The sequence below is a fragment of the Sabethes cyaneus genome, chromosome 1, assembly GCF_943734655.1.
Source record: "Sabethes cyaneus chromosome 1, idSabCyanKW18_F2, whole genome shotgun sequence".
Taxonomy (NCBI): domain Eukaryota; kingdom Metazoa; phylum Arthropoda; class Insecta; order Diptera; family Culicidae; genus Sabethes; species Sabethes cyaneus.
In genome coordinates this window covers 22,645,791-22,672,971 of record NC_071353.1, presented here as the reverse complement: position 1 = coordinate 22,672,971, position 27,181 = coordinate 22,645,791, and the positions used below count along the sequence as shown (strand labels likewise).

At 41.4% G+C, this 27,181-nt stretch overlaps 1 protein-coding gene across 11 annotated transcripts in view; it reads right to left on the bottom strand.

The window, feature by feature from the left end:
• Positions 1-27,181, bottom strand: part of LOC128732679 (peripheral plasma membrane protein CASK) — a 780,557-nt gene that overhangs the window by 23,149 nt on the left and 730,227 nt on the right. The window lies entirely within an intron of this gene.

Genomic DNA, 27,181 nt, shown 5'->3' with positions numbered 1-27,181 from the left:
ACATAAAAAAACGATTTTTTTTTTCATTAAAATAATTGAATCTGGTTTATTGTATAACTTCAAAGCCTTTCTCCGGTCGTCAGCTCATTTGCCTACCCATGATGGTTCAAAGTTTAAATTGAATCTGACTGACTGCTGCCTACTGGTGTTGTACCTACTCCTATTGTTTTTGTTTGCGATGATTGCATACATCGTCCTACACGTAGGTTTCCGTTTGTTATGCTTGTTTGTTATTGAATAAATCAAACAAATGGAAGAAAAAAACACCAACGCATTCGACGAAATACCATCGTCCTATGAGTGGGCGCTGTGTTATTACGGGAAGATGATATATCTAGTGAAAGGCATAATATCTTACGAGAAATCAAAGCCCTAGGTCTTCTTCGAAAGACCTGAGTTCACAGACGAGTCTTTCACACCGATAATTATTTTTGTAGGGCAAATTTGTGAATATTGATACAGACTTTGGCTTGAAAGCCAGGTTCATACTTTAATTTAGTCTAAGTTTTCATGATTTGTTCATCCTTATTTAAAAGAGGGCATCCGCAAAACGGTATTAATGGCTATAATACGGTGAGACTTTACTGTAATGAGTGGTGAATGTGAAACGATAATTTATGGATTGTTTGTTTAATTTAACAATCGATGCGAATAAATTGCACATTGATTGTTGGAAGACTTAACATTCCAAACGCAATTGAAACGAATTTGGTTGATTTGAGCGCACGCAATTTATGAGCCCGGAAATCAAAAGCCAAATTGTGTATGGTAATCAGTCAGCAAGCACGGTCAGCACCGATCAGATGTGCATCCTGTGATAGCGAATGCATTCAATTTTAACAGCAAATTAAGCACAATCAATCGGTATTCGCTAGCCCAGTTGGAAAATGCGACGATGAAAAACCAATTGTGTCTACAAAGCAGTTTTGTTTTGTACTGCCCTATGATATTATCCGATTCCGGTGTAAAATGTAGTCATATGGCTGCTATTTAAAAATAAAAAGATTGACATTCACGAAACAGAAAACTATTTTTTTTCTAGGTTAAATGATAATTATTGTGAGAAACTGTATCGGAACAAAAATAGACAACGCTATTTAATCTACTCCGTGCTGAGTATCAATTCCAAGTAGTCGGCAGCGATCAGTGTGGGAAGGTAGGTTGGTAGGATGACACCCCGTTAGGCATACGGACGTTAGGCATACGGACGCAAGGCATAGTACGCTAGGCATAATGGATATAAGGCATACGGATACAAGGCATATAGACGCGAGACCGAATGGACACGGGGCCGAATGGACACGAGGCCGAATGGACACGAGGCCGAATGGACACGAGGCCGAATGGACACGAGGCCGAATGGACACGAGGCCGAATGGACACGAGGCCGAATGGACACGAGGCCGAATGGACACGAGGCCGAATAGACGCAAGGCCGAATAGACGCAATGCCGAATAGACACGAGGCCGAATGGATGCGAGGCCGAATGAATGCGAGGCCGAATGGACACGAGGCCGAATGGACACGAGGCCGAATGTATGCTTGGCAAAACAGATATGTCAAAATCAAATCAGATCACTACAGACAAGGAAACAGTAAAACGATAGCGGCGACAAACGTTCAAGTTTGAATTTAAATTATAAGTTGTTTGTCATAAATTTCTGAGGATGGCTGAATAAAGTAAGCAGAAACGTTAACAATACTAAGTTAATTCAATAATTCACCGAAAAGAGTCAATTTAAATAAAGTCAAGTCTATTCGGCCTCCTGTCGATTCGGCCTCGCGTCCATTCGGCCTCACGTCTATTCGGCCTCTCGTCCATTCGGCCTTGCGGTCACTCGGCCTCACGTCCATTATGCCTTTTGACGGTATGCCTTCAATCCAGTATGCCTCATATCCATTATGCCTGACGTCTGTATGCCTAGCGTACTATGCCTTGCGTCCGTATGCCTAACATCTGTATGCCTCGCGTCCCGTCCCCGGTTGGTAGTGTAGGAAGGTAGGTTGGTAGGTAGACGCCATGGAAGCCAACGAGCCCTCTCGAATCTAGCAATCCAACACCATACCACACCAATTGGACACTAATTATTTTAGTTATCGTGAGATCTGATTCTACTAATGTTCCTGAAATTTAAAGCACTCCTATAAACTATTTTTGTTATACAAAAGATGAGACTGAGAAGTCGCTGTATACCACACTACTAAAGTAGAAAGAACACAGCGGACTGGAAAGCAATCTAACGCCAGGAAACACAGCGAGCCGCGGAAGTCTACAGAGATTTTATTGTAAAGCCAAGTTGTCTGTTAGCTTTCGTCAGAATGTCGTTATAGTGAGGTTTGACAGTCAGCTCGAAGTTAAGCGTAACTCCTAAATCTCTAATGTGATAAACTCAGTGCTGCGGATGATATTTGGCGGAGTACAAACTGAAAGCGGAGAGTGGCGGAGGCGTATGAATCACGAGCTATAGGCACTGCTTGGGGAGACTCCCATCGTACATCTTGCGAAAGTTAGCAGGCTACGGTAGGCCGGACACGTCGTAAGGATGCTGGACGACAGTACGACGAAAATAGTCCTCTTCAACAATCCCGCCGGCACCAGGAACAGGGTGGCCCAACGTGCACGATAGCTCGCCCAGGTCGAAAGCGATTTGCGACTTCTGAGACGACTAGGAAATTGGCGACGAGTGGCCCTAGACCGAGTTGAATGGAGACGAGTGCTTGAAACAGCACGAGCCATCCCGGTTCTATGCTGCTAAAGAAGAAGAAGAAGAAGAAGAAGAAGAAGAAGAAGAAGAAGAAGAAGAAGAAGAAGAAGAAGAAGAAGAAGAAGAAGAAGAAGAAGAAGAAGAAGAAGAAGAAGAAGAAGAAGAAGAAGAAGAAGAAGAAGAAGAAGGTAAACTCACGCCTACGTTCATGTGCCCAAAAATAGAATGGACAAAGATGATCGATTTCTGGCTGCGATGAAAGGTTTATCACATTGCGTTTGCTGATGCTAACATTTAGTTTCCATTATTGGTATTGGTCACAATTATTGATGCAGTTGATGATGTTATATGTTTTGACGTCGTCGGCCTCGGCGTAAAACAGACGACTTCCAGCAGGCAGTATGACAAAAAGCTCCTTGATAAATAGCCAGAACAAAAGGGGTCGAAGATTACTCCCACGGGAGACGCCTGAAACATTCGTAAACACTTCAGAACGAGAAGCTCCGATTTTAACGCAAAGCGATCGGTTTGTTAAATACAACCTAAACCAGACGATCCAGGATCTGTAGACCCTAAGTTTAGTTTGCTCAGGAGGATTGCGTGATCCATTCGAATACTGTCTTGAGGTCAGTGTAGACAGCATCAATTTGTCCACCATTATCCATTTTACGAACGCAAATTTATCGCAACAGACCGCTTAGAACAGATCCCATGCTGAGCAGTTGAAATATAACTCCTACATGAGCATAAAAGCGCTTCATCTCAAATACTTTTGAATAGCAGCATAAGGAGGCGATGCCTCTGTAATTCCGAAAGTCTCTCTTGTCACCAAGGGTTCTTTAGAACTACTCTATTCGTGCCAATTTTGTTCAGTGTGCGCCTTATTGTGCCGATCACTTCAAACTTGTGCTCATTATTGTTCAGTTAGACAATGTCAAAGATAAATAATTGAGGATTTTCTTTTCTCTTATCAAATCCTCAATTATAATCGCACAGTGATTCAAACAACGGGAATAATGTCAAAGATTGTCAGAGCTGCCAGATTCCAATATTTGACAATTTTGATGTAAAATGGTGCCACTTGGGTGCCACAGACTTTGCAATGAATGTACCTGAATTGTGATCAGCGAGGTGAACTGTGTAAGACATCGTTCCGTAGAGGATGCCAAGCACAATGTTCTCAGCGACTTTCCCCTTGCTTGTCACCTTTCTTGTGAACAGGGAACATGAATGAATATTTCCACAGTTCGGGAAATTTATAAGTGGAATTTCGGTAGTTGTAAACTGAGAGAGAGCCTGCTAAATGACAGATTGCTCGTTTTTTGGGCTCCGTAGCCGTAAAGTTACCGAGTCTGCTTTGCAAAAAATGCATGAAAAAGAGCAAGCACTCATTGGCGCATTTGTTACAAGGAATTGAGTTTTTGCTAAACCTAAATGAATCCTACTACCATAAAGACTCATAATGCCCCAATTAAAGTAATACATGATTAATGAAGTATAAAATAATTGATTTTCTAGATGTTTCACAACCGGGGAACTCGACTGTTTCATAACCGGGGCGGTGGCCATATTGCAAAAAAAATATAATAATTTTTAATTTTTATTTTACCTAAAATTTGTCTGTGTGATGAAATAGAAGTCCAAAACTAAGCTTATATGCCTTTATCTAACCTTTTTTATTCCATTTGGTACACAAAATAATCAATTGTAAAACATGCGAAGAAACTTTTTTGAGTGTTTTTTCAAACAAAGCATTGTAAATGTTGAAGTTTGAACGTTGTTTGCTCAAAAGTTATATTACTATGAGACTAGACGTTGGTAGTAACTTGACAGCACTAGGATAATAAAAACGTTAAAAACTATGGGTCTTTCACAACCGGGGCCGTTTCACAACAGTTTTACCCACTGAAACCTCTTGACAATGCAAAAGTCCCTCCCTTCTATAGTTAAGTGTACTGGTCAGAGGAACGAAGCTCCTCGCCAGGGATGGCTATAATATGGGATAGTGCTAGCAGCGAGGAATAAGTGGCTAAAGTAGATCAAGCTTTGAAGAAAGGCTAAACCCTAATACACACAAGCACGCATAAAATTTAAATAGCATATCGCTCACTCAATAGCGATATAGCAAAAAGAAATGCTGTGCAGGTCATACAGCAAACACCCGGGCGACATCACAATAGACCAACTTTACTGGTCCCAGTGATGAGTCCACACATGGAAAAAATAGCCGTCCCTGGCGAGACTAATTGCGTTCTTCTGCCCAGTACATTTTTAACTAGAGTTTATTGCTAATTTTATCCAAGCCTGAAGATATTATTGCTCATTTCCGTCGTAGTAAGGAAAGCTACCTCAATTTTCCTTTAACGAATAATCCAAAAGTTCTTGCGCTGATTGGACTCAAACACGCTTACCTTCCGATCCGTGCACTTTAATTATGCTAAAAAGCGATTATTATAAGCATTTTATTGAAATTACGCAACTAACTTTATTTCCTGAATTCGTCGTACCGTTTTATAATCCGTCCATCAAAATTGTCTATCGTCCGAACCAAAAACCACAACAATGTTTACGAAATTAGCGCGCGTGTGCTTGTGTAGGACGGCATGACAAATGTCATTCAGCAAAAATTTCTGCTGGTCATGCAAGGTTTCCCGGATAACGACAATGTGTTGCGTGAGATATTTACATTTTATGAATGACGGAAATAGAAACGATTAGCCGACATTTTTTCTTCGTCGCACGAAAAAAAGTAGGCTACTAGGAATTCTTTAACGAAAAAAAGCATTTTAATACAACTTAGCTCATTTTTACTGATCACTCTTGAAATACAGGGTGCGTGACGAATTTTTGTAGTAAATTTCAAATAGCAGTTTGTCATGTTTTGAGTAAACTGGAAGATGTAGAAACAAGAAAATAATCGGTCAGCCGTCGTCGTTTTATTGCGCGCCGAAGCAAGCATAAAGGAGATAGTTTGGTCGGTAAAAGTATCGGAAAGAACAGTGTACTATATAAAGAAGGCTTGAGAGAGTGATAAGCTTTCCTATACACCTACCCGGAAGGCATACAAGTGCCGTTCCATTACCGCTGAAGGGAACAGGTTCCAAAAAGTGGAAAGAATGATTAAAAAGAATCCAGCGAGGCCAATAAGGCTCGGGAAATCGGGTGTTCGGATTTCACAATCCGGCGAGTAATGGCCAAAAACCTTGGTTATGGCTCGAGAGTGCGCTATGCAATTGGAGAAAGCTAAAAAAAATTCCGAGTCGGTTGAAGCAGCCTCATCATAATGATTTTGTCATCTTTTCCATTGATGGAAAAACTTTAATCGGGATCAAAAAGTGAATCTATTATTATTTATTTATTTGACTGATGTTAGGCTCTGCCCATTATCGATATTAAAAAAAATGTTACATAGTTATTACCTACTAATTACAAATAATTTACATAAAATATTCTCAGATTATCTCTAATTTGCTTCTTGGTCAAGTCAACATTTATGATGTCACGATGATTGTTAAATGTGGCCATCATTCTATACATTGGCTCATTTCTGGCGTAATTTTGAACTCTATTTGTCAAACGAAAAGGTCTAACACTTCTTAACGACGAACGTCCTTCATTCGCGGTCACTTGGCTTAATAAATATGGCGAATTATACCTGCCGGCGAGTATGTCCTTTAAGAACAGAGCATCTGTCGTACGCCTTCTGCTCTCCAAACTTTCCGTTCCAACCAATAAGCATAACGATTTATAGTTAGGCATCTCTCCGGTCCATTCTAAATTCCGCAGGGCATAGCGAATAAATTTCTTTTGGATTCGCTCAATTCGCTTTTTGTGCACCTCGTAGAATGGTTGCCATATTACACTTGCGTACTCAACACCACTTCGTACCAAGGCATTGTATAATGAGATGATAGTATGCGGATCCTTTAATTCTCCACTGAGTCGTTTGATCACGCCAAATAAAGAATTTGCTTTTGCAACAACCTTTTCAGTATGCCGGATGAAGTTAAGCTCGCTGTCCATTTCTACCCCCAGATCGCATACATGGTCTCTTCTTGGTATTATTTCACCGTCCATGTAATAATCAAATAGCAATTTATTTGTTTTTCGGGTATAGGACACCAGATTACACTTCTTCGTATTAACTTTTAGGCCGAACGTTTTGCAGAATCCGATGAAATGTTGTACACCATCCTGAAGAATTCGACAGTCCTTAACAGATTTCACCGGGAGAAAAACCTTCACATCGTCAGCATAAATTAAGATGTGAACTCCAGGGAGAAGTTCCGGGAGCTCATTCATGACTGTGACGAAAAGCAATGGCCCAAGATGACTCCCCTGAGGGACACCAGACCAGACCGGGAATGGAGCTGACTTGCTCTTGTCAATCTTGACATATTGCGATCGATTCTTTAAATAGTCGCTTATCCACCTCAGATTTATACCGCCTATTCCATATTTTGGCAGCAATGTTGCGATCGCATCAATATTTATTACGTCAAAAGCCTTAGACATATCTGTGTAAATTGTATCTACTTGCCACCCATCCACCATCCATTGCGCAGTTCTCGAAACAAATTCCGCCAAATTAGTTACTGTTGAGCGTCCTTTAAGGAATCCGTGTTGGCAAATTGATATTTTGGGTTCAATCTTACGATACAAATGCTCATAAACCATGGATTCGAACATTTTCGGTATGGCCGAGAGAATGGCAATTCCTCTGTAATTTTCAACCAGTAATTTGGAACCTTTTTTATGAATTGGTATGATGTGCGATATCTTCCATAGTTTTGGAAATGAGCCTGTTGCTAAAGACACACTGAATAAATTATGCAGTGGAAATAAGAAGCCCTCCATACAAGTTTTTAACACAGAATTTGGAATTCCATCTGGTCCACTACTTTTAGATGTATCTAGAGCCGAAATCGCTTTGCGGACATCTGATAACGATAATTCAAATGTAGTAAAATTTGAATCTAGCGGTGGAGCTACACTGGAGGGTTCTGTTCGCTGATCATTATCAAAGACATTTTTAAAATAGTCAGAGAATAATTCTGCAGCTTCAGTGGCGTTTTCAGCTTTCTTGTCTTTATACGTTACATTTGTCGGTAGTCCTTTGTCCTGACGCTTTGAATTGACGTATGTCCAAAAAGTCTTCGGATTTGACTGTATATCTCTTTGCAATCTGTCCATATAAAGGCTGTGTTGTGCTCTGTTTCTGGATTTGAAAGCATCCCTGGCTTGTCTATACGCTAATTCGTCTGAAGAGAGCCTACTCTTTCTAAATTTGTTATACAGTTTCTTCTTCCTTTTTAATAGTGAAATTGTCTCGCTGTCAAACCACGTGGGATAACTGATGTCTACATCACGCTTGCGAACGACTGTACAATACCGAGATAAAATTTCATATAATTTGGCATAAAATGCTATTACGTTGAAATCTAATGCCGTTTCTGCCATTAAAACATTATTGTCCATACGATCAAACGCTTCGAAACGATTTATGAAACTAATCATTTCATCAAGTATCGGTTTCAATCGAGCAACATTGAATGACTCTGTAGAAATAAAAATGTTCTGCCATTCAACATGCAAAAGTTCGTCAGAAATTACGGTATAATCAGCTTGGCGTAAATTTAGCGTTATTTTTGAATCACCCTGTGATCGAGGAGCAACGCTTCGATATGTTTTAACGTTGATGGCAACTGACATTGCGTTGTGATGCAATTCATGCTGAATCAGAGGATGACTCACCTCAATTTGACAGCTATCCTCGTCGTTCGTAAATACAAGGTCCAAAAAACGATTGTTATTATTTGGAATTCCACAGACTTGTGACAATCCACAAGCGGCCAAGTTATCGACAACTACCACTTCTTCAGGCGATCGAACGTTGCAAGGTAAGAGCGATATATCCTCCTCATTTTCATAGCGCCAACAAGTATTTTTCAAATTGAAATCGCCGATAACAAAAATTTTACTTTCAGTTCCCAATGAATCAACAAGTTCGCGGACACTTTCAGTGTGAGACAGACATCGTTGCAAATTTGACCCAGGAGGTAAGTAGATACAACATAGAACAATATAAATATTTCCTATGGATACTTTTACCGAAATTTCTTCATTATTCACAGATTCTCGTACGATGCAACTTGGAAAACGCTTGTTAACGGCTATTAAAACTCCTCCACCAGTCTCTTTATCTGAGTTTGATAACGTTCTATCACAACGGTAAGTAACAAAATTATCTGAGCAAATCATCTGATTTGAAATTGACGAGTCTAAATTTGTTTCACAGAAGATATACACATCGTAGTCGCATTCAAGCGTGGACATGAAGACCATTTCACAGCGTTTTTTGCTACGAATGCTATTCATATTTTGGTAATATACATGGAGAACAGTGTCAACTGCCGCGGCAACTGAGTAATTCTTCTCCTTACTTATTTCAGATGATCGGTTGGAATAGCAAGTGCGAACAATTGCTGTGTCGGACGGGAGCGCGTGCCGAAAAAGATCGGACACATGACTTAGCGGTGTGTGCATTTCTTGTTGCGGCACAACAGCTGCCGAACAAAACGACACCGAACGATTTGTCCCCACAGTGGATGGTAAAGACTCATTACAATATACAGATAACTGCTCATCTCTAACGCATGTGTTAACCTTTGTTTCAGCTTGTCCGTTCTGAGTCGTGAGATAGTTGAATGGAGCGTTCCAGTTAGTTTCCTGCAGTGGGGGTGGCGAAATTATCTGGCTGCGATCTACGTCGCGTCTCGTTTCCACGTCCCGGATCGCGAAATAAAAATACTCTGCGCTCAGTGTCGACAAACTCCCGAAAATAAATTCCCTTTTGCCAGCTCGTTGGCTGCATTGCCTTTTCTTTTAAACGGGGGTCAATTCCCACTTTAAAAGATACAAACTTTAACTCATCCAAGTTTGCATCTTTGCGCACAAGTTTGACAACCTCAACGGATTGGTCGGTTTCTAAATTCTGTTGAACAAATCTCTCAATTTCTTCCACAGTGGCGTGTGGAGAGAAACGAGATAAAAACAACCAGAATTTTGAATCTGCGGAACCAACAACTAAATCATTTTCAGCTTCTTTATTACCACATAGCATTTTAACCGTGTTTGTGTCGTTAGGAGAGGAGTCCACTTGGATGCGCGGTCGTTTGGGTGGTCTATTGCTGATTCTGGGCCACGGGTTATCAGGTTGAGGTGTTAAGGGATGCTTAGTTAAGATAAGGTTGATCTTTTCCGCATTACTCTTAATCTCGGTTTTAAGCTCTTCAAGAATTTGATTCTGCTTACCCCAAGTGGCTTGCAAGTAATCATTTGTTGAGCCTAGAGCATCACGGAAACGGATACTACCCATGAGTTTTCTACATCCCGGGCACATCCAAAATAAACCAGGATTCCGCTTCACTTCCGCCCACATATCTTCTTTAATTTGCGCACAGTTCAAATGAAAAACAGATTTGCAGAAACCCTGACAAATAACTGTTTGCAATTCATCACCAATGTCAGTGGCACACGAATGACACAACGGTTGCATATTCGAAACACAATCACAAGTCACAAAATCGCAAATAAAATACTTAGCGATCTAAATTAGTGAAACTTTAGTGTTTTAGAAAACCTTGACTATTCACAACGGAATTAATCCAAAGAAATTTGATTAAAATACTTGATTTCAAGCAAATTTTCACAAAAACCAGGAACTACAAAGAGCCTATACTAAGCGGTTTGTTTACAAACAATCATCCGTCAATCGAAAGAATGACAGGTGGCTTGCACCAGATCATAGTCAGGTTCATATCGTGAAGTCTATAAAGTTTCCGACCCATGTGATGGTTCTAGGCGTAGTCTTCAGAGATGCTTTAAACAAGGACAAAAGGTAACAGCCGATGTATACCTGAAGGTTCTGAAGGATGTTTTTGTCCCGTGGATGAAGCAGGTTGCTGCTGGCCGTTATTTCATTTTCTAACAAAACGAAGCATCTGCTTGTAATGCCAACAAAACACAAAAATGGCTTGCTGAAACTGTTTCGGAGTTTTGGCAGAAGGAAATTTCCCCCTAGCAGTCCCGATATCAATCCTTTGGATTATTTTGTGTGGGGCATCTTCGAGCGGGATACCAACTGGACGCCTCAAACCACGCTGAGGTCGTTCAAAACTAAGATCATCGAGCTGATGACGTCTATGGATCGAAACATAGTAAAACGTTATAGATGTGGTACTGGCTTTTGGTCACGGGTTTCGTGCGAAAATATTTATATTTCGTTTATTGTCGACGTTTCGATGGGTGTCCCTTCATCCTCAGAACAGAACGTATGCAAATATTTTCTTTGTCAAGTAATTTGTGTCATTTGTGTATATAAAGTTGACTGAAGTTTTTGGAGCGTCTTAGTAGAATACGAAACCTAAAAATAAAAAATAAGAAAACTTATCCAATTTAATTCTACTATGTGTATTTTATTCAATGACAGATACGTATTTCGCCTACGACTTGCAGGCTTCCTCAGTGTCTGTTTTCGACCGGTTCGAAAACAGACACTGAAGAAGCCTGCAAGTCGTAGGCGAAATACGTATCTGTCATTGAATAAAATACACATAGTAGAATTAAATTGGATAAGTTTTCTTATTTTTTATTTTTATATAAAGTTGTCGGTTTCTCTACAACAGATTTTACCCGGGCACATCGAACACAGATTGAAGAATGAAATATTTGCATACATTCTGTCCTGAAGATGAAGGGACACCCTTCGAAACGTCGACAATAAACGAAATATAAATATTTTCGCACGAAACCCGTGACCAAAAGCCAGTACCACATCTATAACAAAACCAACGGTCGTTTTTATTATCATAGTAAAACGTGCATGCGGCACTTTACGGAAGCGTCTATCAACAGTCATTGAAATGACTAACTGGTGTTAATTTTCTAAAACATGTCATTTACTGCAAAAATTCGTCACGCACCCTGTAGGCAATTACGACGAAACAGAACCCTACCCTATAAAAGTGAATTTCGCACTGTCAAGAGGCCTTATCGCGGTAACATAGAATTCACAACAAACGAAGGGTAATGAGGAACCTGAGAATTAATTTATGCTAAAGGTTTTCCAATCGTAGTTCTTTTCTTTCTTTTTCGATATCGGAGCGGACATAATTTTGAAGCGAAGTCCGAAAGAAGAAAAATACCAAAAGTACCGGGTTTTTGGTTTTCCAAACCCGGAATTTCGGTATTCAAAAATTGGCCATTTTTAAAGGTTAATAGGGTTAGATCAGCCTTGTGCTTTTGTCTTGACCTTGTAATGAGGTTAGGCATATAAATATCTACTCTTTTAAGTGCTGCCGATTTGTTCCTTAAGAATGCTCACCAGTTTGCAGTATTACGGCTCTACGATATCAAAACGTGCCGAACGTGATTGATGGTTGGGGAGTTGCTTCGCTAAAATGCCAACTTCTTTTCCGCTTCGCTCAATCTTTTTATCTATATACAAAAGTGAGCGTGAGTATTTTTGTATGTTTGTTTGTCTGTTCCACCATAACTCCAGAACGCCTTAACCGTTCTCCACCAAACTTGGCACGCATCTTCCTTGATATGCGAGAATCAGCACTGGGTGGTTTACAAGAAAGAGAGGGGGGAGCCCATAACCCGGAAATGCCCGAACGGTTCTTCATCAAACTTGGCTCACATGTTCCTTGACATAAGGGAATCAGCATTTGGGGTTGATAAAAAGGAAGGGTCCCCAGCATTGATTACCCAATCTTACTCGGGGCCCCTTTGTCTCGCACTCACTTGTACATCTGTTGTAACGAAAATTCTCATAATCCAAGATACAAAACATTTTTTTTTTCATTTAAAGATGTCTACCCCTTTTGTCAGTTCCCCTCCTGTTCTACCCCAGTCCCTTGTAAATCTGTCCCTTTAAATCGAGACAAAGTCTTTTTACGTTTTGGAACCTCTCCCTGTTAAAAGCGCGACCGTTTCCCTCTTTTGTCAACCCCCCGCATTGACTCTTTTATGGTTGTATAACATTTCGCCGAAGAACATATCGCGGAGTACCGTTTCGCGGAATACCATTTCGCGGAAAACATTTTCGCGGAAAGTACTATTTCGCGGAAAGTACCAAAACGCCGAAAACCCTTTCGCAGCCCCCCCGCAGAGATCACATCTGTCTAGGTCTATTCGTTTTCCTAGATCTACTGACCTCTAGTTAGTTTTCCCTAGTCCTCGCATCGATTTAACTTTCGTTGAATACAAAGCGGCGAAGCCGCTTTTTGCGGCTTCCAAACTGAATGAGCGGTGGTTCTCCGCCAAATAGTACTTTCGGCGAAAATTTTGTCCGCGAAATAGTACTTTCCGCAAAAATGTTTTCCGCGAAATGGTACTTTCCGCGAAAATGTTTTTCGCGAAATGGTTTTCCGCGAAACAGTATATTCCGCGTTATGGTCATCCGCGAATTGGTTTTCCGCGAAATGGTATTCGGCGAAATGTTATACAATCCTCTTTTATGTCAAAAAACACGTGTTTGACAAACGACGCTTGATGAAGAAACGTTCAGACGTTCCGGGGTTATGGCGGAACATACATTCATAGTCACGTTCCGCGAAGCCCCCCCCCCCATTGTGCGGCTCTCTCTAAAAACAACACCAAAACCACCAGGTTTTGAAGAATCATATGCTGCCGTGTAGCGATCAACCGAATTGCTTGTGGTAAAATTGTGGTTCGTCTCATAAAGTAGTTATGCAGCAGTTTTATAACGGTAGTTTTTCACAATCCTTGTAGGGGACGGTAAAAGAAAGTAATGAAACAAGATGTTGATAGGACCCAAACAGAATGGGACCCGGCGTGAAGGGATAAGAACGTAAAATGAGGTAAGGGAGGGTCATTGAAGCAGCGCTTAAGAAATTGTATACGACCCCTTACTATCCATGGGGGATCCACGCATCGAACCAAGCTATAATCGGAGTTATAACAGGATTCGAATCCGGACTCGATTAATATGATGCGAGTTTAGTCTGCGGAGCGAAAAAAGTAGCTCAACAATAGTGTCAATTCTGCGGACGCATTTTTCTTCGCAATTGGAAAGACTGTGCAAATTTTACCTTTTCTTAGACCGCTCTGCACGTCTCACAGTTTGCACTTCAAACAATGCCAGTACGTCCTGGACGTTCGATTATTTTATAAATTAAACTAAGTACTTTTATTATCATCACGGTTGCGAGAACTTCTCCAATATTTCAGGCTTATCCTTCGTGGAAGCGAGAAAAAAACGCACTCTTTTTGTTCGTTTCTTCGCGTTCCTCAGCGGAAGGTACCGGACTAAAAGCGTGATGCATTCTTAACGGAAAGTAACTAAAATTGCTCCACGCCGTCGCCTTTTTGCTGCTGCTGCTGCTGCTGCTGGTGAACTGTGCTTGAGTCATCTTTTATTACTACGAAAGCTTTCGAGGACCCCATTACTGATGGGTTCGGAACCAAGGGAAGGGGGAAGGACTTCCGCTGTGGTTCTGAATAAGTTATGCGGCAGTCAACGAAAGCAATGCACATTTGTTATTTGGAAGAGACAAATAGGTTAAATGATGGAGAGGTTAGTTAATCGATGGGCTAATGGGATAATAAAAATTATCATCCAGTTAATTTGTTGTAACATTTCCCGAGATAAAATTAAGATAGTATGGCAACCTTTGACTATTTTTTTTTTGGTCGTAAATGAGCTACTGATCGATCGGAAGGGAAAGCGAACCTTTTAATTAAATTTTTCTCGAGCAAGTTTTCCCACTTTCATTACAGTGGCGTAGAATTTACTTCTATCTGGTAATGAAATTCTATCCGAGTGGAATCTCATTGCCCTCAATAATTCCGAACTGCCATGAAATGGGTAGGTGAGTGGAAAAAGACAAGCGAAAAATCGCAACATTACCGCACAGCAATCCGTTCTATTGCTCGAGAAGTTGAGGAAAATTAAGGGCTTTGATACATTTACGGAGGAGGCTGGTGCCGGAATCTTTGATCAGTAGTTGCTCATGGCAATGCGGAAGGGCGGCGTTCGTTTGCTGTCTTGGTAATGAATATTTTATCGAGAAGGAATAAAATTTTCATCACCGTTATTGTTATTCCGTTAGGTTTTTGCTCGTTACGCGAAGATTGAGTGCGGTTTTTACGGCGGAAGTGAACGATTCTTTGAAGGGGTACCAACCGCCGCGGCGTCAGTTTGTTTCGTGGCAACCAAAATATTTTTTGCTTGGTCTGGTGGAAAATGGATGGATTTAATGAAACACACAGCAAAGGCTTCGGACAGCAATGGGCCGTTGAGTTTGCGAATAAAAGCTGTTATAATGTTCGTCAAAAAAGTTTTTGGAATAACAACGAGAAAAGTGCACAACCACAGAACGAAGAAGCCATGAACGTGCTTGAGAACTGAGGAGCCAGACTATCTATTGAAAAGCAACAGATTCACGTGCGGACTCGAAGTGGACGTAACGTTTAGAAAAAGTTTTTTTCTTTTTCAGTCAAACAGTTTTACTGCCACCCACGTACACCTAGAGCCGCACAGTGACCATTAAAGTTGATTTGAATTTATCCTCCGCTTCGGTGCGTCGTCGCTGGAATGTTGTCAAAAAGAATTACGATAGAAGTTTTACGTAGAAGGAAATTGCAGTTAATCGAATTAAGTTTGGTGTCTCAGCAATTAGATGCTGGATATTCTGTTATCATATTAACCAGTGCATTACTTTAACATTTATTTTCAGTACATCCTGTAAATTGAATTACCATTCCACTATTCCAGCTATTGAATTACCATTCCACATTCCAGCATATAGAAATAAAATCTTGGGTGTCCCTTACCGAAAAGCTTGGGGTAATTTAAAAAAAAATCAAACCCGGAATCGATTAGTGAAGACCGCAACCAGCTGGGAAGGCTTCATCCTTCCCGTTCGTTAACGGTTTGCCGTTTCCAACCGGTTGTGTGTCGCAAATGTCTTATCAGATTTCAATCGTCCCACCGCCGGTAGAAGCAAACTAAATTGGACCGCATGGACTCGAGTGGGTTTCCGATTTTATTTCATTTATACTTTTCCACATCTGACATTTTCTATTTTCCAAATCTAATTGCGTTGCCTGGAGGTTTTGAATTCTATGCCACTCACGTCAGTTATTGGGATACTGGCGCTCGTAAAAAGAAAAACACACATACATCACAATTTATTAAATAAAACAGGGAACAAAACGTGTGACGTGTGCGCACAGCTGTTTCCTTCGAAGGCGACGTGTGCAAATTAATGATTTATCGCAGCCTGTGTCTGGAAATAATATGTGACAAAGGGTTCGCTTTTCCGCTCCGACAACCACGGATGCAAGCTTCGGCACATCACACACAGACCACACGTAGCAGAAAGGACGAAAAAATCTTGAAGGAACTTAGTTCAATGTGATTGAAAAGTTTATAGAGACGACGCGCGCCCGTCGAGAATACAAAAGTAAGATAAATTCGCTGTCTACGGCGGGCGCCGGGTATGGACTGAAATGAGTTTGACAGTCTGTCGTTCAACCGACCGGCTGGGTTCCTCCGCTCTGGTGTGGTGGAACAGTTAGGAGTGTTATTTTATTAGAATTTCAGCATCGGGCAGGCTAAATCCTTGTTTTAGCTTAATTTATTTTTCTTTCTTTCGGAAGAATTTTGGTCGTACATTTTCTTTTATTTATTTTTTCTACAAGACGAGTAGGGGAAACATTTCCCGAGCCAACGAGTAGTTGTTTGATTTGATTGGACCGATTTTGTGAAGTGAAAAAATACCGAAACTGACTGACAGAGCAAAGGAATGGCACAGGAAATTTTTTCCAGCCAAAAAAAAATAGTTGAGATGCTTTTGGGTACGACTGACCTACTGCCCCGTGATATCGATGGCTGCGGGTTGCTTCTCTGACAACGACTGCAGCTGGATAATTTGGTTTCCGGTGCAAACAAGACTCGGGCCTGTCCCCAATCAGTTATATTGATAAAGGATATACTCGTTATCGACGGAAAGAAAGAAGATGAATCTACTTTGATGTTATGTATTATGCAAGAAAAAACGCAAAATTGAGACGAATATCTTGAATTTAATATGAATAACAAAGGCCGAATATTAATCACAAAGAAGGACTGAACGTTTACTCCATGCTAAGATGACAATATAACAAGTTCGTTGCTCTATGTATGGAAGGACAGCATTCTTATTGTTAGTGAATGAGTTGCAAATTTCTTCTTTGTAAAAGGTCAAGTTGCGAGAACAGAATGTTAAAGTAGATATTAAATAACTTTGAACTTTTTAAGTGACTAGAAAAAACACAGGACGTAGTAGGGTGATCAACCTATTTTCAACAGATCGTTTCGCGTATATATTTTGAACCAACGGATGATCAACACGCCTGAATATAGGCAATTTGTGTCCGCCACCTAACAACTACGTGTGCATGAATAGATAAATATTGAACTACTAGCAGTAGTTTTGTCGAAAAGACACTTGTTTGCTGTGATGATCTCGATTCACTATAACGGAGAAAACCGGAATGTATGACCAAAACGCTTAAATGTGTTTCTAACGCTCGATGAAACTGCGTTACTGATGCTTGTCTGGACTGCAATCTGACATAATTGGCATGGAATCTTCGCTTACTCCGCGCTGGGGTTTTAACCAGGGAGGGCACTGACAGCTGAACACCATTTTGTTAAGAATGTTGTTATGTTTTTAACACAAACTACTTTTTCGGACCCACAGCGAATCCTGCCCCGGATGACAGAGTTCATGAGGTGCTCGCACCAGTTTTAGGTGGCACACATATTAGTTTTAGCTTTATACAAAGCTTGTCGGGAGCGAGCTGCAATTTTTACCACGAACATATGGCGTCCTGGGTATGAAATGGAGAGAGTTACCTGGAAGGAGCGTCAAATATAGCTCTGGCGCTCTCAAGCTTCCACCTAGCGCCTCCACGTAGATCTAAGTCAAATGATGACGGTCGATGGCCTTACCCGGAAATGCTTCAAGTACTTACTGGAGCAGCTAAGCTAGGAGGTGCGAACTAGAGCGGCTGTTTTCCAGGTGAGGGGCGGCTCACACAGCGTCTGTCTCGGAACGGGTGACTGAATATGAAATGCTCTATCCCGCAAGCTATACCTAAGATGACAGACCCATCAGCGAGATGTAGGTATCGCGACCCCGGTGAGGTAGTATACCGAAAAACTCAATTACCACGAATAATGAAGAAAGAAATTCAGGACGGAACAATCGGTATAGGACACGGCAAGGGACAAAGAAAAGATTAAGGGATAATGTTTGAAAACTTGGTACCTGGAATGTCCATACTCTCCATGAACCGACATGGGCTGGCTTGCTTGCTCGAGACCTGCATCAACTCGGAGTGGAGATCGCTGCTATTCAGGAAGTTCGGTGGCCAAATTCCGGCAAAAGGGAGTTCCGTGCAGTAGACCCTATTGCAGGCACTTCGTTCAAGTACCACATCTACTACAGTGGCGGCAAAAAGCAGAACATGGAGTCGGTTTCGTAAGGGCAAATTCTTCAACTATAGCCTAATCAACTTATACGCACCTACAAATGATAAATCCGATGATGCTAAGGACGAGTTTTACGACAGGCTTGAGAGGACCTATGGATAGTGCCCAAAACACGACGTGAAAATCATCATCGGAGAGGCAAATGCGCTGATCGCGAGGGAGGAATTCTTCCGTCCAGTCATTGGAAGACATATCCTTCATCTGTCGACCAATGAATGATAACGGTCTGAGGCTCATAAATTTTGCCGCGGCCAGAGGAATGGCCATCTGTAGCACCACTGTATTTTCCACGTTTGAATATTCGGACACACACCTGGAGGTATCCAAATGGAGACTCTAGCTGTCAGATCGATCATGTCTTGATTGACGGCCGACACTTTTCGGATATTATCGATGTACGGTCTTTGCGGGGACCAAATATCGACTCTGACCACTATCTCGAAGTGAGTAAGATTCGCGCAAGCCTGTCGAACACGCCGAAAGCTCGCACCGAGAGGACGCTGCGTTTCAACATCCAGCGGTTAACGGCAGACGGCGTAGCAGTGGAGTACGGCAGGAAGCTTGACCAACGAATCGCAGAACAGCAGGTAGAAGGAGAAGATTTAAACGTAATCACCGATTATCAACATGGGTTTGTTAAAAATCGCTCCACCATCTCTAACCTCATGTGTTTCGTAACTAACGTGATAAAGCGCATAGAGTAACGTCAACAGGTAGATGCAATTTACATCGATTTCGCTAAGGCTTTCGATAAGGTGCCACACGTGCTAGCAATCGAGAAAATGAAGCGTATAGGTCTACCGGATTGGATATGTAACTGGTTGCACTCTTACTTGACTGGCCGGACTGCTTCCGTGAGTGTTCAAGGAATTAAATCCTACTGCTTTCCTATTCCATCCGGAGTACCCCAAGGCAGTATCCTAGGACCATTAATTTTTGTGCTTTTTGTGAATGATATTTGTAATTGCATCGAATCGGAGAAATTGTTATTTGCGGATGACCTAAAAATCTTTAGAACCATTACATCCTCTCTCGATGGAGATGCTTTGCAACGCGACATAAACAACTTGCTGCATTGGTGCCTTGTAAACGGTATGGAAGTGAACATATCGAAATGCAACATTATTTCCTTCTACCGCCTTCGTAACCCGCATCAGTTCACATACAAGATGCATGATAACGATATAAAACGCTGCAACTCTATCGAGGATCTTGGTGTTACGATCGACAGCAAGATAAGGTTCGACGAGCACATTAGTACAATTACTTCCAAAGCTTTCGCCATTCTTGGTTTTATACGTAGGAATACCACTGATTTCGATGATATTTATGCCTTGAAAACGTTCTATTGCTCTCTTGCTCGCAGTATTCTGGAGTATGCAGCACCGGTTTGGTCTCCATACTGTATCACGCATATTACAAAAATTGAAAGCGTTCAACGTGCATTCATCCGGTTTGCACTGCGCCGCTTGCCATGGCAGAACCCGATACGGCTGCCGTCTTATGAAAATCGCTGTCAGTTAATAAGACTTAGTACGCTAGCAGAAAGAAGAGTGGTATCGCGCAGACTGTTTATATTCGACTTACTAAAAGGGACAGTCGATTGCAGTTACCTCCTGGAGCAGCTAAACATTCATGCACCTCGTCGGAATTTGCGAAATTATACGTTGCTTTGGACTCCAACGCACCGAACATTGTATGGTCAGAATAACCCATTGTACGCTTGTTGTAGGCTTTTTAACGAAGTATCTCATGTATTTGACTTCAATATCAGTAAAAATAGGTTTAGAAAGGTAATTGTTAATTTAAGTTGATAGTACATAGTAATACTAGTCTGTACAGAATTGAAGACTGTGAACAACAATAAATAAATAAATGGGCTGTGGAAGATATAACATCCATGGTGCCATCGAAACAGCTGCGAGAAAGGTGGTAGGCATGATGCGTGGAAGACAGCGTAACAGTTGGTTTGATGCCGAATGCCAGAGAGTGACAGATAAAAAGAGCCAGGCCAGGAGTCGCATGCTCACTGCGGCAGCGCGTCGAAACAGAGAGAGGTAGAGAAACTAGAGCTGCGGAAAAAAGAATCCATCGTCTAAAGAAACGCGAGTACGAGGAGGACCCGCCTCGCCGGCGCAAAAGAGCGATATGCCAGCAACGACACACGGAGTTTCTGGTGATGGTGCTGGCAACCTGCTTACCGACAAAACGACGGTAACAGCAAGGTGGAAGGAGCACTTCCAAACACTGTTGAATGGAGGGGTAAATGCGGAGATCAGCAGGGACAGGATAGGAATTGAAAGCGATAGGCAAGCTGTGGAGCCACCAACACAGGAGGAGGTTAAAAAGGCAATCAGTAAGCTGAAAAACGGTAAGGCTGCTGGGAATGACGGCATTCCGGCTGAACTTCTAAAAGCGAGGAGCGAGCGGCTGTACAAAGTAATCCACCGGATCATTGCCAGGATCTGGGAGGAAGAACAAATGCCGGAGGAGTGGTTAGATGGCCTCATTTGCCCAATTTTCAAAAAGGGACGTTGACTGGAGTGTAAAAGCTATCGAGGAATTACATTGCTCAATTCTGCCTACAAGGTGCTTTCCCGTATCCTGTTCTGCAGACTGAGACCAAGAGCGGAGTCCTTCGTCGGCGAGTACCAAGCTGGTTTTTGTGAGGGTCGCTCCACGACGGATCAGATGTTTATCTTGCGTCAGTTGCTAGACAAGTTCCGGGAGTACAACTGGCAGACACACCATCTGTTTGTGGACTTTAAAGCGGCGCATGATTCAGTTAAACGAAATGAGCTGTGGCAGATAATGCTAGAACATGGTTTTCCGACGAAACTAGTGACGCTGATTCGTGCGAAGCTGGACAGATCCAAATCATGCGTTAGAATAGCAGGCGAGACCTCAGCTGCTTTCGTGACGTTGGATGGACTGAAGCAAGGGGATGCACTCTCTAACCTGCTATTCAACATTGCCTTGGAAGGTGCATATCATCACGAAATCTCACATGCTTCTTGGTTTTGCGGATGACGTCGATATCATCGGAATCAACCGCAGAGCAGTGGAAGAGGCTTTCAGACCTTTTAAAAGTGAAGCGGCGAGATTGGGACTTACCATTAACACCGCCAAAATGAAGTACATGGTTGCTGGTAGGGAACGTGGAGGCCGAAGTGGTTTTGGTGCCGAGGTGGAGTTAGATGGGGAACGTTATGAAGCAGTGGAGGAATTTATATACATTGGTAGACTCGTGACATGTGACACCGATGTAAGCCGCGAAGTGAAACGACGAGTTGCAGCCGCGAATCGGGCTTTCTACGGATTACGTAGCCAGCCGAAGTGCCGTAGTTTGCAAATTCGCACAAAACTGGCGCTCTACAGAACACTAATCCTCCCGGTGACCCTTTACGGACACGAATCATGGACGCTAAAGGAAGCTGATCGAAGAGTGCTTGGGGAGCGTAAAACTCTGCGATCTATACTTGGTGGCAAAATGGAAAATGGAGTGTGGCAAGTATACAAATATGCCAATATAGTGAAGGTAGTGCAATGTGGCAGGCTGCAGTGGGCTGGACACGTGGCCAGAATGCCCGACGAAAGAGTAGCCAAAACTATTTTCAGCAGAGAACAAGGAAGAGGCCGTAGACGCCGAGGCAGGCTCCGCACCCGCAGTATATGGCGTCCTGTCATGTCATGGGCCTGGTTTTGGTTACAGACGAAATAAGATGCTTATATTATTAGATGGTTAAGGCTTTACTAGAATTGGTCGGCGGTTACGTGTGCAAATTAATGATTTATCACAGCCTGTACCCGGAAAATATGGGAAAAAGGGTTTTGGTTTCCGCTGGTGATTGTACTGAAACCGTTATTAATGTGTAGAATCTAACTTGATATTTAGGACTTTTAATAGGTTGTTTTAACGTTGATTCATAAAACCTATAATTTTATTCGTCGAATTCTGGAAGCCACCATTTGTAGGTATTCAAATAATTATTGAGCATTATCAATATAGTTATAATCCACAACATTGCAATACACACCCAATTGACTTGATAATCTTTCTTGTAAAACCAAAATTTGATAAATAGCTCTCATCATAGATGCACCAAAAACACCCATTCCAGATAATATTTCGAATAAAAACGCCTCTTCTATCAATCACCATCGAGTAACTTTTTCCGATCCAAAATAAATATTATCTCCGATCCATTTCGATTGCGCTGAGCTTAGCAGGACCATGGAGCTTACCTTGCCACTCCAATATACCGACAGCCGGCGGCGGCGGCAGCCATAGCTACGCCCACACCCGGAGCCGGACGAACGCAGTCAGTCACCGGACCCCAAAAGGAGAACCCATAAAACCGCACAGACCAGCCAGTGGTGTAATTTGGCTCTCGTCACCGTCGTGTCGGAAACAAGCACGTTCCGCAGAGCCTTGCTGCAGAGCCGGCAACCGGACAAAATTGTCGCCAGCTTCAAAGAAGCTAGATTGACGTTTCTGACCGGCACTTCCCTTTCCCCCGCTGGATGTGGTTAAACAATGAGAATCTCTTTCGATACACAAGTTAACTGCTTGTGTCTGCTGTCAGGGGGTAGTACATTGCTGTGGATTCTGTGTAACGATTAGCTTGTCCAAAACAAGCAACCATAGTGCATGATGTGATTTTCCTGTCCCACTCAATTACAGTGCCATTCAGTCGAATCGAACGGGACGAACCGATCCAGCGACGGAAGCAATAGCCAGTGTAATCATAGTTCGGGTGTTTATTCGGTCGTTTGGCTTTGATGTAACTTCCAGCAGCCAGCAACACAACGTGGTCGTAGATTAGTCGGGTGGTTTGCTTAAGTACAATAACATTAGTCTGCTACAGTGGTTCCATTACCATTGAAGGGTAATAGTAGCGAGTATCCGGAGTTACATTGAAAACGGAACATTATTGCATACGTTTGTAACGGTTTTGCATCTGTGGAAACAATAATTGTTTGATGAAAGCAGAGATACCTGATTTTACTGAAGAAAATATCCAATATAACTACTTTGGTTAGTATTTGGTACGAGAGCACATTCGTAGCACATTTTGCACCAGAACGCATTTGATGTATGATTATTGTTTGGTATCGTTATCGACGAAATCGGGCTGCGAAGATTGTATAAAAGAGAAACTATACTTGTCCAATTATGATCTGCTTCAAATACGGCTGTCGTGGTTCTGTGGTTTGCGGCGTCGTTGGTTGTTCTTACGGTAATATGCTCAAACCAGCTCAACTTCGATTCCCGATCATGTAAGTTTTTCTTTTTTTTATTGAAAAAAATCACAAGCATGCTACTACCAACAAGATTCTACACCATCCCATCAGGCTAAAGCTACACAGGCTTGGTGGCTTCGAAAGAGTGGCCCAGCTCTTCGCCTAATTTGAATCCTCTCGGCTTCTATGCATGGCGTTACATTCTAGGTAAACTAGGGAGCACCAAAGGATTGACTGTTGTGATACTTTCAAGCAACGTTTGGAGAAGATTAAGTAAGACATTCCAGCCTTATGATATCGTGCGTCCTAGCTGTAACACTTGTCAACAAGTACTGCGACTGGTAATTAAAGCAAAGAGAGCATAATTTGAATTGGACTAATTTCAGACAACTGTTATGGATAAACTTAACAAGAAATCAAACAACACTCAAAATTCAAATTTATGTAAGCGTCCTATTTTTGTTAAATACTCACAATAACTGACTCTTTACTGACAGTTATTACTACTCATCCTATATATGAAACAGATCTCGTCGATTACGATGCCAGACAATAACCGTGCATCAAATACGTTCTGGTTCTGGTGCAAAATGTGCTGCGAATGTGCTCTCGTACCAAATACCAACCATTCGTAATAACAACTATTGCGGTAGAAAATAAGGCTGCGACTATTTTTGAACGGCATGAATTTTTTTATCAGCTACAAATATTTTTTCTAAAAAAAACGAAATTATATTCCCAGTGTAGAAAACTCATTCAACTCAGTGTAGACTAGTCGTTCGCAGTTTCGAATATGCATAGAGGAAATAAAAAACCTAGCAAAATCAACAAAGTACCGACGGCGCCGCGACGAATGGTCGTTCGCTGTTGGATACCGGAAAACGAAATATTTGTTTATCCAATGCCGGAGCATTAAATAGAAGCCAATTTATGGCAGCGAGTGTTAGGTGTACGAAAGGGGCACCAAATGCAAGGAATATAATTATTATTTGCGTTTGCACTACAGAAAGAGCGCTATTGCATTGTGTTCGTTTGAGTGAGATTTAATTGAATAGTTCCGCCGGAACAGAGGCTGCGCAGGAAAACCTTTTGCTATCGAACACAGGACTAAAACGAACCCTTAAAAAGTGATAATTTTCAAATAAAATGGTTGTTGTGTATTAAATTGTTTGATTCGCCAAGATTACGGCCTCTAAATATAATGTTAAACGTAATAAATTACTTGAAGGCATGACTTCGACAAACGTAAACTAAACCGATCTACCGGTTTGTGGACGAGCTGTAAAACTTTATCGCAGATCAGAAATCAAAAATCAGTGCGAATCCTTATTGCCCTTTGTTCCCGTTGTTTCTATTCCTGCTGGAGAGGACCAATTAATCGTGGCTAATTTTCTGCTAAAATTGAATCCATGCACAGACACATGCCAGCCAATGCTGACTAATTACCATACGTAACGACGTTTGACTTCCGGGCTCATAAATCGTAAGCGCCCGCCAATTGTAATCAAAGCGACTGCGCTTTAAACCAAGGATAAATTTTCCGCATTTTCCGCTCTTTGATAGTAGGCAGCTGGGGGTACTTCAACAAATAGCGGCAATAAATAATTGATTTGTGGTCGTAACTCCGTAAAGCAGAAACGTTATCACTATATCGTCCATTAATCAATCTTCCTCAAACATCTACCTCAGGTGTTAATGTTATAAGAGATTAACGGTACAATTAAACCTCCATACCAAGCTATAGGCTTAGAATGTCATTAGTAAAATTTCCCATTAAAAGGGTGTGAATTTCTAGGACATACCTATATGGATGAATTCATGTGACGGTCATTAATTTGTCGAAGAGATTTATGTTAATGACAAGCGAACAAATGTAATCGAAAGAATAAGAGTTTTATAAAACTACATCTGTTTGTTTTTTAGTTTAAAATTATCTGGATGTTGGACTTTGGATTCACCTTTAAAAGCCACCGTTTGAGAATTATATTAAAAGCTTGGAATTTACTTTATCCAGTAGGTGTATATTTTGAACTTTAAGCTTGATTTTTCTTACTCATTATATTCCACATCTGCACATGAAGAAGCATTAAATTTCTTGAACAAAGCACACTTGTTTTCCACAATATTTCCTTATAATGCCAAGTGGGCGTGATCCAATCGGAATAATGGCCTTTCGAATGGCGTAGGGTGGAGTTTTTCATTTGTACAAATTTAATACACAAGAACAGAAAAAAACGATGTATGCAATCATCATGAGTGAAACAAAGCACAAATGAAGCACGCTGCTTCAGGAGCTAGTCAGTCAGTTTTAATTTTCATTTTGAGCGGAGTTATAACCAATGAGAAGTGCTTTGAATTTGCGCAACAGATTGAATTTAATTGTTTTAATGAAAATTATTTTGCGCATGAATCAGTTGTTTTCCCCCGCACCGATAATGCCTTCAACTCCAGGATGGCATAAACAGCAGGGTTTCCGGAATGGAAAGCTTGTTATTGCTGCTAGGAATGGAATGAATAATTTGCGCGAATAATTCTGTGCATTCGAAGCCAGCATTCACAGGTGGGTGAGAAATGTTGTAAATTTGTTGTAATTAAACATTTATGCGGTGCAGATTGCGGAAGTTTATTTCCCGTCAGAAATGGTATCAATTTAAAAATAAAGTAAACCGTGTTTCATTCGTGTAACCTTAAACATACGGCAGGAATGATGTTTTGAATAGAATAAACTCAAAGCTATGCACAAGATTGAAACGTCTCTCAAATCGACAACTTGACAGCTTTTCGTAATCATATGCCAAGTAATATTTCATGCGCTGCCATAACCTGAGTGCATATTTGCTGCATTCCCGAAAATGCTATCTAGCTGCGCGTAGTGCAACACAAAGACCCTGTTCGCCCAAAGGGATTTAGCGAGAAAAAATAAGCGTGCTCCATGATAGCACACTTCATTGGAGTAGGATACATAGATATGCATACCAACATCGCCTGTTCCAGAAACACTACCGACCGAAAGCTTCTACAACCGATGATAAGGCGGTACGCAACATTGGAAGCAGCGCCTGTGTATTCTGGTAGCACTCGGCAATCAATGTCCAACCATTGGCAACACACGATTGCTCACATTGTAGAATCGATTTCGTAAGCATAAAATGTTGATTGCATGCTCAATACGTTTCTTGCTTGGCATATTTATATGTTTAGGTCGGTACACTTTTGAACTGGTAGAAAAATAAAAACAGTTTGTTAGCTATTCCGATTGACTAGGTATTATGATTTTCAAGTAAACAAATTGTTATAAAAATTCATAAGTTATCTTTTACAGCTATAAAATTTGAGCCAAACTAATTCGAAAACACTGTTTTCTCATAGAACATGTGGTAACAATTGTGATAACTGGTACAACAGCACATGATATGAGAACGAATACAAAATGGCCGCAGGCAATAAAGGCGACATGTGATAAGTGTTTTGTTTTAATGTTGCAACAATAGCTTCATCGAGAACTATGGTTTTTTTACGAGAGCTCCGATACGGCGTATTACATTTGTGCGCTACAATTGTAATTCACAGTTGCACTGCTCACTTGTCCTATTGTACTTTTTTGATTAATTTTTCTTTCCGTCACTCCGAAGCAAAACTCCCACTGGGCTATCATGGCGCACT